The sequence below is a fragment of the Chrysoperla carnea genome, chromosome 2 (assembly GCF_905475395.1).
Source record: "Chrysoperla carnea chromosome 2, inChrCarn1.1, whole genome shotgun sequence".
Lineage (NCBI taxonomy): Eukaryota > Metazoa > Arthropoda > Insecta > Neuroptera > Chrysopidae > Chrysoperla > Chrysoperla carnea.
In genome coordinates, this window is record NC_058338.1 from 71,355,735 (window position 1) to 71,371,699 (window position 15,965).

The window sequence follows — 15,965 nt, forward strand, 5'->3', positions numbered from 1 at the left end:
CACTTATAAATCACAATTAAAATTTTAATACTGAGATGTAATGGATTGATTTAGCGCTTAAATATAACGTTTTTATTTTTGTGACGCGATTTTTTTTAGATGAAATTAAAAATTAAACTATATTTAAAAAAAAAAATACTGAAATTTGAATATATTAACACTAGAATCACAATTGATTTATCACTTTTTTAAGTCAAAAATTTATTCGTATATCTGTGTATATTTGAGTTTATGTGGATTTAAAATTATTCGCATTAATTGAATTTCATCACAATTCATGTCAGACGGAGAAGAATCTCTCAATTGAAGAAAATTAATAATTGGAGGAACGGAAAGACTTAATTTACAATGTTTTCTTTAAAGAGATCGTTTTTTTTATTTTTGAGATGAATTATTATTTATAATAAAAATTTATTATAAATGTTCAGGTAAATCTTTTTGTAATAACAATAACATTAATATTTTCACGTATGTTATTATAATAATTGTTGCACGATTTAAATTGATTTTGTTATGATTGAGCGTTAATATTTGATTCTTCATTTTTTATCCAAAGTTTTCTTAACATGACAAAATAAGTTAATTTAAACTAGATTATTTAAAAAAATATAATGTTTAGTTCCACACTCAGCACTGATTTAGTTTAGTTTAACTAAACGTAAAATGAATTACTAAAGTTACTACGTTGGACTGATTTGTGTAATCACATCAAGTAATGTGTTATTATTACAAACTGTTGTAAAATTAACTTTTATTAACGTTTATATAAGGCTTTTGATATAAATAAATAAATGTGATTAGAGTTTAGTCAAGTGATCCATGTTTTATAAATGTTTGATTCGTTTTTTTTGTTGTTATTGTTGGTTAAAAAAAGAACAGTGGGGGGAGTTTTTTTTGAAGAACTTATTGATTGATTAGAACAATTATTGTTAATCGATATATTACCTAGTTTATCTATTTGTTTTAATTTATCAATAATTTAATTGTGTGTTTTTTTTGAAATTTGTTTATCAACATTAGATATAAAATCTTGTACCTACCTAGGAGACAATCAATTTTTCTTCTCCATTTAGTTCAAAATACATTTGTTGATCTTTAAAACTCGGCGAGCTGTAAAGATCAACCATATACCATATATTGGTGGGAACGTTATATAAAGATTTTGAGTTGACAAAATTCGTTAATTAGAGGTATAGTATTTACACTTGTTTGATAGTTGAAAATATTTAAACTGTTTCTTGATAGTTAAAAATTCGTTATACAGAAACTGTTAGCAAAAAATGTTCGCAATGTAAAGGTATATCTTACATTGACTCTTATGGACAATTCAAGTGGATTACGAAGAATTGGTTAAATTGAGGGATTCGTTATATTGAAATGGTTATATTTAAAAAAATTTAGTTTTATTGGGTTAGTAGATACGTGGTCCTGGGAGAGAGAAAATTTCACATTAAAAATGGTTTTGAAGGTTTTTTTAAAAGTGGGGAAATAAAATCGGGAAGATCGGCAGATATTATAATTTACTATTATAATAAATATTATAATTATTTAAGAATTATATTTTTTTTTGATGGATGGATTCATTTAGAGAATTACTTTTAATTTATTTTTTTTTGTAATTATATTGTAACTATTTTGTATTATTTTGATAACTTGGCTCGCAATGTCAAGAAAATTTGTAAAATTGTTTAATATGTCAAATAAATGAAAAAATTAAACCTTGGCGAGATAGGAGAAAGATGAGATATCGCCAAAAATTTCGCCTCACCTGAGCAACTCTTTCATAGAAAATCTTTTACAAGATCATACGTTTTTAGTAAATTAATTAGGTACTTAAGATAGATGACCTTAAATGACCTTAATATGACCAAAATGGGAATCGCTAAGAGGAAAAACGAGTGGATTTTCTGCAGCACAAGAGTTTGTTATTTCTCCAGTACAGCACTATCCTGTAAATCACCCAAGTTTCGGTTGTCTTTAGCTAGCATTTTCCCTTTCGCTCTTAAATTTACTTTTTTCAGATAACAGTTTATTTAAGAACGGCTAAATTTTGGAAATTTTGTCCCTTATTGTGCTTAGATAGGGACGAATTTTTGCATCTGAAAATGGTTCGTGAACTAACGCTGGATTTGCGCTTTCTGCTGGGAAAATTGAAATTTCATATATTCTTTAACTAGCTGTGAACTACCCGCTTTGCTGGGCAACATTCCCACTTTCACCCCATATTCCATATCCTTTTCTAGGTTACTATCTATCACCTAACTAAATTTCATCAAAATCCGTTCAGCCGTTTAGGCATGATAGAGCAAAACTCCCAGCAAAAACCATAAAAAAATCACTAACTCAATTCAGTTTTCTGCCTACTTCCTACCCCCTAAGTACGATGACGTGATCATTTTGATCTTATATCCGTTTTTAGATAACCATCTATTACCTTACTAAATTTCATTAAAAAACTGTTCAGCCGTTTAGACGTGAAAGAGCAAAAGTCCCAACAAAAACGACTAAAAATCACTAACTCAATTTAGTTATCTGCCTACTGCCTACCCCCTAAGAACGATGGCGTGATTATTTATAGCCTATGACTATTTCTAGGTTATCATCTATCACCATACCAAATTTCATCAAAATCCGTTCAGCCGTTTAGGCGTGAAAGAGTAACAGACAGACAGACAGACAGAGTTACTTTCGCATTTATAATATTAGTATGGATTATAAAACTATACTGTAAAAATCTAGAAAAAATCTAGTATTATTAATTTACACTAATAATTTCATTGTTCTAGTTAAATAATTTTAAACTTTCATTTAAAACAAGGTAACATCTTTCAATTAACTTTGGTTCCATGCAAATTACACGTAATTCCATTTACATTATTTTCTTTTTTAAATGGATATTAATAATTATTTAGTTCTCTCAAACATTTGGGTTTTTTTGGCGTAAGAAACAGGAATAGTTTCAAACCCAGAGGGCGTTCGAACTAATGGTATAGAGCGTATTAAAACGTGTATTTAAACGCATGAAGTACTTGAATCAAACGATTTATATTTGGTATGAAGAACTTTTTTTTACAGTGTAAATATTAAAATTACAGCCACACTAAAATGATTTGCAAAAGTTTTTTTTTTTAATCATTAGAAAAATATCTGGCGCAGTGTTAATAACGGCAATACTGTTTGACAATTATAATTTATATTGCTAAAAGGTCCTGAAAAAATGTTTCTAAAACATGAAGTTAAAACAGCAATTTTGCAGCTTTTTTTAGAGAATGCGCATTAGTAAAAGTAGTCAACACAACCTCTTTCAATTACCAAATTCAGGGGAGAGTGGGGATATTGTGGTCACCTACGGAAACCCTCCGGTAAAAGCCAGTATATTAATACTAATAAGTTTTTTTTAAATTATTATTAAACTTACGTTATTATTTTACAAAATCAAAATTATTTTACAGTTAGCAATAAACAAGTATTAAAAAAGACAAAAAAAATAAATCCTTTCGGACCGTATTTACCTAGTGTGTTCCAGGTAAGTATGGATAAAAATTGGGGTAATTGCGGTAAAACATTAATTGGGGTAAAACAGTTACTTACTATTACATATATTAAAAATGTATCCTTTAGATGGCGTACCACGCATCAGAACAATCTTCATGTGCCCATTTTTGGCTCATTGTATCGGTCCTTCTGTTGGAGGTGCTACGTACCAACTTCTCATTCTTATTTCACTCGTTTATAATCAGCTTTCTTCTTTCTCGGATCTTCTTTTAGACTTTCGAGGCATCTGCAACATAATAAAAGTTTCATTTTATTCATTTTAATTGATATGTGGGTAAATACGGACGTCTCGTATTACCCCACGACAAGTGTCGACAATTAACTCAACACATCGTTTTTGAGTTATTGTGATAACGGACGGGCAGACAGACGGACAGCCAGCCGAAAATGGGCTAATTAGGTGATTTGATGAATAGCAAACCAAAATGTTCGTATCATCAATATTTTTAAGCGTTACAAACTTGGGACTAAACTTAGTGTACCTTGGCGAATACAATCAAACAAGAGTGTGTGCGGGACGAGAACTTGGTGGTTAGAAACTGATGTCCGTTATTACCCGGTGACTGTGTTTACCCTACTCTCCCGTACTTGATCCATACTTAATTTTAAAAAGAAAAGAAATTGTCGATAGCCAGCCGACTTGAAAAAAACTTTTTCGTGACATTGCTGCCAGCTCCTTTATCAATACTGTGACAAATGGTTTTAAAAGATTCAATATCCTTAAATCTGTATATAGCTTATTGACAGATTTAAAAAATGCAAATGACATTTTTCAGTTACATTATAATACTGCAAATACTTACATAAATTAGTTGAAAACAATAAATTGTTATTATTATGATTTTAAGTGATTTGTGTGATAATAATTTTTAATGTTTATAGTTTTCATGTATATTAGTTATTATGTGACCATTTCATTTAGGTAATTAAATGGTCATACAATTACCTACAATTACATGGTCAGTTTATTTTAATGTATTGTAATTTAAATTGATTTAGATGAATGGTAAATACTTGTAGAATTAATTTCTTATTTTGTTATTATTTTTCTTTATTATTATTTTATAAATTTTAAGTCTTTTAAAATTTATTTTAAAAACAAAATCATGAGCAACAGAGTTCCATCACTTAGGTCATATTTCCCGTTCTTTAGATGCTTCTTATTATTTAATGTTTTCTATTGAAATGGAATTTTCGCGTTTTTTAACACATGCAATTTTTGAGAAGCTTAAAAACCGACAAAATTATGGTTTTTCAACATAAAATGAGGAGAGTGGAGTTGGTAAGTTGACATTCCCAAAAAGCACTCTCTTGACATTTAGGGGAGTGTGGGGGGGATTTGGGCTTAGTATGAGAGCCTACTAAGGAAAATTAATAATAAAACTCATAATTTCTATATTATTTAAATTAGTATTAATTATGAATTTGAATACCCATCTTATCTATAGTTACAAGAAAATCACAAAAAACCTAAGTAGATAGCTTTTGGCGTAAATTTAAAAAAAATTCCTTTTATTGTGTCCCCCGCTCCTTTATGTTTTTCCAGGCTTCCATTCCAGCCAATTCATAATTCCAGCCATACATCTCTCATTACCCGATTAACCATGAATCGAAAAAATAAAAATTCAATATTACATCTCGTATTCTATTAAAATTGCAATAGCTATACCTTAAATTAGATAGATTTGCAACTGAATGATTGCCCGCAGTAGGCCATCTTTATCAAACATACACGAAGACACCCGAACGTAATTAACACAATTACGAGAATTATAAAAGTATATTTTGTGAATGAGGGGATGGCTACCATTACCCCATACTGCCTTACTATCTTACTTAACCTACATATAGAAAATATCGCGAAAATCTGTGATATTTTGACACAAAAAGGGAGAGGTTGAGAAGCGAATACACCCAAAGAACTTTCATAGCATGAGCTAGACTTGCATACCGATTCTCGATCCTCTATCTCAATTTGGAGGGGCTGTAAAGTTTTTAAATATGGAAAAAAACGTTTTGTATCTTAGAAATCCCTTTCAAATTGTGGAAATTGAACCCCGAAATCGTGAACCCCAGATCGTGGCACGGAGCTATAACATATGCCATTCACCTTCGTTGCACTTCGATACAATGCACAAGTCCATATTTTCGGGGATATGATGGCTAAGAGGAAATAGTTTAAAATTGATAAAAATTGATGAAGATTGATGAAATCCTTTTACATTAAATTTTAAAACTAAACCTTTGTTCTTTTTATTTAATATTTAATTATTTTTTTTATAATTAAGACTAATAATACTTTTAATGGTGGTTTCATTCTAATCGAAAATTTCTCCGTTGTTTCCACCAAATTCTTATTTCGTTCTTTTCTTGAACGATTTTTAATCATTTAAATTTGTATAAATGTTTTACCATTACTTAAAACCCCATTTGTAAGCAATGTACCCTATTTTTAGGTTATCAATCGTAAATCCCTAATTTTGCATTTTCCTCGCACTTTTCTTGCACAATGCATTGCAGGAGATTCACGCCAACAAACGTATAATGGATATTTGCGTTCTGTATGTAGCATTTATTGTTACAAATTTTGATAGGGTTATTACCAAATTTCCTTATATTATATTTTTACTTCAAACCAAACTAATTTAAAAGAAAATATTAAGTTTTATTTTCCAGAAATTTTGTCATTAAAATTGAATTATGAACAATCTAAAATTAATTGTAATATAATTATTGACGCAATTCGTGTTCCTTGTACAAAATTCAATACTTTGCGGTTTTTACATTCTTCCAAATATTGATAGAATGTACTTAATAATTTAGATTAGTATATACCAGCGAATTAGTTCAGAAAATTTGTATAAAAATTTGCTTAAATTTTTTAAAATATTTGTGCTAGAATTTCAAAGACTGAATATTTCGAACAGAACAATCAAAAAAACTTTTCAAAATTCTCAATAATCGTCTTCAAAATTAAAAATTCTTGCGGCAGTATATTCATTGAAAAGTTGTATGCAATAAGGTCGTAAGTTCACTAATAAGAGTATTATTAAACAAGTTAAAACAAACAATTGACTGAGCTAATTGTTTAGGAAACCAACACAATTATGGTGGCTTTTTGGCCGCCATTTGTTATGGTTTTCTAAAATTTCTAAAATTTTCGAAAGTATTTTCTAGACACATAAGATTACAAGTTGAAGTTACCTACAAATTTTAACTGCCTAATTTTTATAGTTTTGGGGAAAATGAATACCGAAGTTTTGTCCTAAAAATAAATATTTGGTTTGATTTCAGAACATTCCAGATTTGAGAAAAGGCCACAAGGTACAAAAAATCGATATTTCATGTACCAATTGTCTGTATATTTCACAATATTATGTATTAAAGTTTTTAGTGAAAAAATTTGTTCAAATTAGGCAAAAGGTACCTCCTGTCTTCATAATTGACAATCAGTTGAGTAAATCACAGGACAAAAAAACCCAATGCGTAATAATAAGCTTCTTGGTATAATAAAAAAAATTAGACCTTTTTACATATTTACTATTTTATCTAATCGAATAAAAATTTGTAATCGTTTGATATAATTTATCAACTTATTTTAATTTTTTTTCTTTATATCTTCTTGTTAAATTTTACAACGTAACGCAATGTTTACAAGTAGGCAAGTGACCCTCCTTCTTAACCAGACTGCTTAGCAAGCTGTTTAGAAAACGGAAACACGAATTATGTTTATCGAGATGTGAAACAGAAAGTTGTGCATAGCTGCAACCAGATCATTGATTTTTACTTGATTAAATCTAAACAGGATACAATTGAGAAGAATAATGAGCCTTTCGACCAAGCATTTTCGATTGAACAAGCATCTTCAACAATCTGAAAACTTAAGGTCATAACTACAAGCATGAAATATGATGAAACTTCTCTCTATTCATAGAGAGTATTAAAGACGCCTTGAGTCCAAAACTTTGGATCCATTCGCCATGATAAAAGTCTCGGCAAAGAAGCTGTACTTACACATGAGTCACAATTCGATGGCTTACAGGCTCAATTGCGGGGCCACTTTTTTTTATCATCCAGGCGCGGCATTAGGAATTAAAGACGTTCCATTTATTTCTCATTTTTCATTGTGGGTAATCCAAATCAGATATATGGCTCTCACCGCCGTATACAATGTCCTCTATGTATACGTCTTTTATATTTATGTAAAATACATTATCTTTCCAAGAAAAACTCAAAAATTGATATAGCCCCTTAAATTACCTTTGAAACAAAACAAGAAAAATCAAAATCGGTTCATCCGTTTAGTCAAACTTATAGCACCCCTTTTTTGGTTCGGGGGTTAATAAAATAACGAATATGTTAAAATTGTCTAGGAAGCATCCACAATTGTCTAATATTTTGAATAATCAACTTAAGTAGTGCTTATCATATGATACTTCTGCGGAACTGTCGAATATTGACAACTCCAATGTGTAGTAATGTTTGTAAATTTCATTAGTATTTTTTTTAATCTTTAATACTGTTAAGAATTTTGCAACAGCTCCATTTTGGTTAAACCCCTCGGAACTTTTGATTCGAATATAAAAAATCGAAAGATGTTTGTAGCTACCAAAAAAGTGGTGAGGATGAATGTGGCAATATTTAATCTGGCAACATGAATTTTTTAGGTTTCTAAGAGTTTTAGGTATACAAATTATTCAACCAATCTCAATTTCTCATATTTTGCATACTGCACATTTAAAACGTTTTGAGTTAATCCACCATAAGTGTTATAATGATGAATTAAACAATATTAATTAAACAATTTGCAATTTCTTGAATATTATGCAAAATCCTAATAAAGTACCTACAGGAAATAACTGGAAAAGTTATTTAATAAATTCTTTAATTTTCACAAAAATTTCAATATATTTATAGACCTTGAGCTCATAATGAAACAAAATTTCTATGATACTTCTTAACTGCCATTAAATGCATTTGTATAGGTAATTTTGGGCGAAAAATGAAGTTCTACTCGTGTTGAGTGTCGATTTATGGAAATCTATTTTTGTGCTTCTTTAAAAACAAATTCCTAGTGCTATATAGAGTGCTATAGAAAGTGCTATATAATGATCCCTCAGGGTAAATGATCCCTCGTTGTTTTAAGCGAACCATTAAAGCTATCTAGTATATTTATTTATAGATAGATGGCTTCCACGTGATCAAATTGATCGTGTAAGAAATCCTTATGGCGATGTATTGGTTTCGTAGCAAATATATTAATTTTGCTGCTTATGATCTATGGTAAGACAAATTTCAACGTAAAATTTCTCTTTTGTGTTAGTTTTTGCCGGCTGGTTGTCTTGCTTTTGGCTTCTGTTGGCTTTTAATAATATTATAACAAATTTTGATAGGCGTACAAAAAAATTATAAGTTTTTATGACAATATTCACATCTGTCGTTACCGGGTTAAATGATCCCCTTTATTTACGTCAAATTATCCCTATTTTTTGTGTAAAATTATAATAGATAAAATGATCCCTCATCATGTGGCGGGTCTTGAATGTGTTGATTAAGATGATTTTACCAGTGATTTTTGTTTTCATACTAATCGTTGATGCAATGTAAAAGAAAAATTTATATTTTATGTGAACTGTCTGATAAAAACTGTAAAGGGTTCATTTGTAGAACATTTTTTCACAGAATCAAAAAGAAAGAAAAATTACTAATATAAACATGAAAATGATTTCATTTGCAAAAAAAGTAATATGCTCTCATTATATTTATTACCTAATGTGTATTAAAAAAAACAATGATTGTGATGAATTTTTGAAACAAACAGCACATTTTTGTAATGACATAAATATTAGAAACGCAGAAAAAGAGACCAAGAATCAAAATTGAAGTGGATTATGGTAAGAGTTGGTACGCTATGGGGAGAATGAATTACTGCTTCGAAATGTTTTGAAGTAATGATTGTTGATTATACCAATATTACGTCACCAAAATGGATAAGAGCGTTTTAGACAGAATAAAAAAGGTTTCAAATTTAATTTAATTTTATGGCAAGAAAGCGTGTTAATTTCGCCAGAATATAATTTATTGTGGCTTTTTATTAGGAAAATCTACATTTTGAAGTACTGGTTCAGACATAGTAGAATACCCTTTTGTAGAAATTTCGCTTCATTATAGGCTCACGGTACATTCTATTACTTATACGTTATCATAATAATATTTATCAATATCATTAATTTCAAGACATTTTTTGCTCATAAACCAAATTATGGTAAACATTCCATAAGTGGATATATTATTTTTTTATTTACATATCTTATTTATAATTTGCTGAAGTCCTTGATTTTTAAACAATCTCATCATATTCGTTTCAATTATATGTTACAAAATTTTGTTTGCAATTTAATCGACAAAAAGCTATATCTACATATCGCAGGCATATCAAATAATTCAGCCATATCGCAAACATGTGAAATTTACAAAATCTAAAAACTTTCTGATGAAAAAACAAAATCTTTTACGTCAGATACAAAAAATTTTTTATATTGTTTTTAAAATGGAAGCGCTAAATGAAAGTCAAATCTTTTACATATTCCAATGTTTCCAAAGATTTATTATTTACACAAGCAATGAAAGAAGTCAAATTTGAGTCATAATATCTCAAAAACATAATTTTGAATAAATTTTATCCAAAAGCACGCTAGCTTCAAATTAACAAACGGAATTTTAATAAAATTTGGGAGAATAATATTTTTATCGAATTCTTATGATTTTTTTTAAAGAAAACCTCTTCGAATATTGTAAAAAAAATTTTTTTAATATTTTTATTTTTTAATTATAATGAAAATCATTTATTAAGGGAATTTTGCCCTAAAAATTACGAAAATTGGATTTTTTTGAGCTATTTCAAGCAATTTTTTTTTATACGTGACGGTGATTGTGACATATGTGACATTATTTTTATATGTGACGGTGTGAAATCAATATCTTAACAAAACCAATAGTTGAAACAAATCTTTGCTGGTGGCATCGTTTTCGCAAGGATTAAGTTGGCTTAAAACCTAGTATTCGGGAGACTTGGAGGATGAAAATTTGGTATCAAATTTTTATGATTTTGTTAAGAATGTTATTTTTTTCACTTGGGAAAATGTAAAAAAAAAAACAAACTTAAGCTAAATTATAGCGAAAATCATTGATTAACGTAATTATGACTCAAAAATAACGAAAATCGGATTTATTTCACTGTAAATCTTGAACTATTCACGCGCACCTACAGTGTGTCGCATTTAAGATGAAGACACCATCATATTTTCGTTATTTATAAGAATATCGATTTGAAATTTTGCTCAGTCATACAAAGGGATGGGACCCATTAATACATAAGATACTTAACCGAAATCTGAACTTTAAACTCAGCCTCCTACAATTTTACAAATAGGGTCGATTCTTTATATTTTGTCTAGCGTCAGAGATGGTTAAAGATATCGAAAAAAAAAACTAATAGAAAAAGTGTTTAGAGTATTTTTTTTATACCCATACACAGACTTTTATGACAAAGTTCGCATTTTTTTTTCATTATTTTGTCCCCACTCTTTATTATTACAAGTTATTGAAATATATGAATTGATAACACTATTAAATTATCAATTTGTCCAGTTTTTACATTCCATAGCACACTAGTTATAAAAGTTTATTTTTTAATTGTATAACTAGTGTGCCATGGAATATAAAAACTGGACAAATTGATAATTAATAGTGTTATGTATTCAAATATTTCAATTAATTTGTACTAATTATGAGTAACCTAAATCGGTACAATCGGTACATGAGTATATAAAAATAATCTAAGCAACTTTTTCTAATAATTTTTTTCGATATCTCTAGCCATCTTTGGCGTTAGGCAAAATATTTAGAATCGGTCCTATTTTTCAATTTCAGTTAACGAAGGTGTTCCAAACTAATACCATTCATTTATGATCATTCTGTATCACTTGTTCACAATTTAAGTGAAATAAGAATTTGCGACAAATATACAATTGTTGCGGAAGTCAATTATTTTTAAATATTCAAATGGTATACATTGTTAAGTCTGTAGAAAATATAGATTAACGTTGCGGGCAGACACGAACAACAACAATACACATAGTCAGATCATAACAAAGGAAAATGAAAGAAATCTCTCGCATTTTGCTAAAAGCTCATGGAATGTGTTTCTTGGGTGTCAAATATCATTAGTAAAGCATGAGTTACTAGCGCAAATTTTTCTATTTGTTAATAAACAACAAATTGTTAATTAAATAAAACGGCCAATACAAAAGTTAAAAATTAATAAATAGGCAAATTGTATTACATATGTGAATGTTTGTCAATTAATCGAAAAATATATATAACTTACAACTTGCCTATTTATTAATTTTTTAAGTCAACTTTTTTTGCATTGATTAACAAATTATTGTTAACTCATCCCTCACTAGTGATATTTGACACCTAAGAAACACATTTCATGAGGTTTTATCAAAATGAGAGCGGTTTCTTCCATTTTCCTTGATTTGTAACATCTTTAACTGTACTAATATACATGAATAACATCGCATCATGAATGGATTGTATTGTATGCACTTTGCGATGATAAATTTTATTTGGTCAAATGAGCTTTTGTTTCGAAAACCTTCTCTGATGCGCTCCTTCATAATATATGGTGTTGTTGGGGGAAAACGATTATTTTAAACGATTAAACGATTCCTTGTACATTTTCCCTTAAAAAATCCATTCTGTTTGCTACAAGTGATTCTGGTTTTTTTTTAATCCAAAATAGAAGCTATAAAATTTTTCCTAGTTTTTTTTAAATATTCTTAAGATTATATTACCCCGATTATCCCTATCTGAATTCGCATTGGGCAGGTATAAAAGGTTTTGTGTGTCATTTACTACCATTCGGATTTTTTTTTAATTCTTTTGTTCCACGGTATGAACTAAAATGATTTTGTTTAGTCGACCTTAGTAACAAAGTCATACTTTTATAAACTATGATAAATATTTCCTACAATAAACTAAACACAAAAATTTTTAATCAATTAAATTATTTTCAATCATATTTTCTCCGAAAAAATAAACTTATGTAGGTGTCATATCTATAACCTACGGGAAAATCGTTTTTTTCGACATTTTTATGTCTTTGGATTTTACTACAAGGTCTCCAAAATGAGCTAAGGAATTAAAAATTTGATACGTAGATTGGGTTAATGTCTTTTTTATATCTAAAAATCATGTTTTTGCCGCGAATTTTATGATTTTGCACGCCTCTGTAGCCCTTACAAATTGAGCTAGAGTGTTGAATTGATATACAGATTGGGTAAATTTCAAGGATATGCTTTTTGAAGGTAGTATCTGCTCAGCCCCTCAATTCCCCTTTTTATACATACATACAAAATTTGTTTGAAGACATTTCATGTTTTTGACAAAATATTAAAATCTTATTTTAATAAAAAGTATCAAATAGAAAGAAGCATGAAATGAGGGGGAAATATGACTCTAGTATTGAACCTCTGCTGCTTACGAGTCTTTTTAATTTTTACTAATTACTATTAATTTGATTGCACTTGAAAATAGTTTGATGGTCCAACTTAATTCAATGATATTGTTAATAATAATATTGATTGTAGTAACAACAAAAAAATATTTTAAATAACAAAATACTTAACATTGAAAATTGTAGAAAATTGATTACACAGGAAGGTAAAATTTATAATACTCCAACGACAATGAACCTTTTGTGTTGATTTTAATTTGGTTTACTTCTCAATTATTTGTTGTTGGGTTTCCTATTAGGTGTGGTTTTGTACAAAAAATACAATTATTTATTGTTATTTGATGAATTTCAATCAATTATATGGTAGACATTATTTATTAAAAACTGACCGCGTCAATAAACGACTGTATCATTCATTTTGTAAAAAAATTATTTTATAGGCAAAAGTAATAACAAATTTAGCAAAGGTGAAAACCAATAACCCGTTTGAAAGCAAAATTATTTTTTAAAAATAAAGATTAGAAAATTGATTGAATTTTCGAAATTGTAAAGCCCAAGGAGCGCAAAATATTTTAACATACGAGTATAGGCAAAATTAGGGAGAGTAGCCATAATCGTCATTTTACCTAAAAGAATCTGTACATTTAATTGATGAACTTTTTTAATTTATTCAAATGATAGAGTATTAAAGTATTGATTTCCCCCTACGTTTTCGAGCAAAACATATTTTTAAAAAAGTCATTACTATCCTAAATGATATTGGGGTATTTTGCATTTGGAACTGACTAATCACCAAAATCAAAATTTTGTAGATAATAAAGTAATAGTATTAATATTTAAAAAAAAAACTAGCTATAATATTTAAACAAGTGAAAACAAACAATTGGCTGAATTAATTGTTGAAATACCATGCATAGTCAGTGTTGATTTCTTTATCACATTACACATACAAACATGTGACACATACATAACTGATAATCAAGTATAGTACATATTATAAAATTTCCGCCTAATTGGCGCCCTCACGGGTAAACAGTGATGTTTACGAAAAAATGTTTCAAACAAAAGTTGTTTAATTTTTGATAAGGAACATTTTTTACATTTAAACTTTTGTTCTATTTCTAACGGTTTACCAGATGGGTCCTACGGACCCAAGACCCAATTGACCTATGATGCTCATTTACGAACTTGACCTCACTTTTTACGTCCTGAGTACGCTGTAAAAATTTTAGCTCGATATCTTTTTTCGTTTTTGAGTTATCGTGTCCACAGACGGACGGACGGACGGACGGACAACCGGAAATGGTCTAATTAGGTGATTTTATGAACACCTATGACAAAATTTTTTTCCTAGCATCATTATTTTTAAGCGTTACAAACTTGGGACTAAACTTAATATACTATGTATATTTCATATATACATGGTATAAAAAGGCTTCAGAAAAAGTTTTCGAAGCAAATCATATTACTTTTGGGCAAAAGGTCTTTTCCCCCTATTTTGACCCTGCTGAATCCGAATATTCCGGTTGTCCAACCGAAATCTCGACCAGAAGTGAGATATTCAAGATGGCGGCCAATTTTTTGCCCCTTTTTTTAGTTTTCTCAATATAAGTCCAAAACTATGCATTTTTTCAGAAAATATTTTCTATAAGTTTTTCAAAAAGAAAAAAATTACTATAATTTGAGATCAAAATCAGCTCTTTAGGTTTAATACTTACTGAGATACAGCTCTCTCTTTTCGACTTAGATATCGAGGCAAATACTAATTTTATGTGTGAAATCATGAGGAAAGATGTGAAAGCAAATATTATAAGCTTTAATATAAGCAAAAAACGTTGCTGTAGGCCATACCGTTCACTCACAAAGCTTAAAAATCCGAAATAAAGAAAACTGTATTTTTCGCCAATTAGATCTGTGTAGTTCTCATAATGGTTTGAAGGTAGTTTGAAAGGATCATGAACATCCGCAATAGTCTGCAAGCGAATCGCAAAATAACATGTCTTAACGGAAAGAGAGATTTTGTGGGACACCCGGTAGGAACTATGTTTCTTCCGTTTTAAATTATATATTGTTTAATTTTGTATCAAGTTTTTGTTTATCAAGTTCTGAAAGTAGACATTTTCTTATTAGTTACAGAATAATAAGAAGATCAGAATCAATTACCTAATTATTATTACATAGGTTTCGTTTTTATGCTACATTTTATTTTGTTTCCATAGATATAACATATATTTGTTACACAAAAAGTTGTTATGTTTTTTCTTTATCTATATCTCACTTCCGGTCGAGATTTTGGTTGGGCAACTGGGATATTCGGATTCAGAAGGATCGAAATAGGGGCAAAAGACCTTTTGCTCAAAAGTAATATGATTTGCTTCTAAAAGTTATATTTTCTGAAATTCTTTCTAGTCTATAAATAATACAGAGTAATACAAACAAAATCGAATTAAAATATTGTAGTTATTGTTAATATATTCGCTGTACATTAAAATATATAAAAAAAAGTACCATTTTGGGTCATACTTTTCAAATCTGTGATCAAAATTAACCTAGCTCTAATTGGTTTCAAGAATGTGGAGTCCTGGTCCCGGAAATAAGCACATAAATGATAGCTAACGAAAAATTAACAAAATAGCTGAAAAGAATGAGTCAAAATTAATGGGTTTCAAAAAAAAAATTCCAATAAGATAGGATCAAATTTGCCTTTGTTATCAAAAAAATCGAATTTTTTAACTTAATGGCGTCATCAGAATCCAAAAAGTTTAATTTCGCTCTATCACATCCAAATTTTATCCAATTTTGATAAACCTAGTATATATTCCTACAAAATTTGGGCCATACTTTTAAAATTTTTTATCAAAATTAACTTAGCTTTAATGGGTATGTT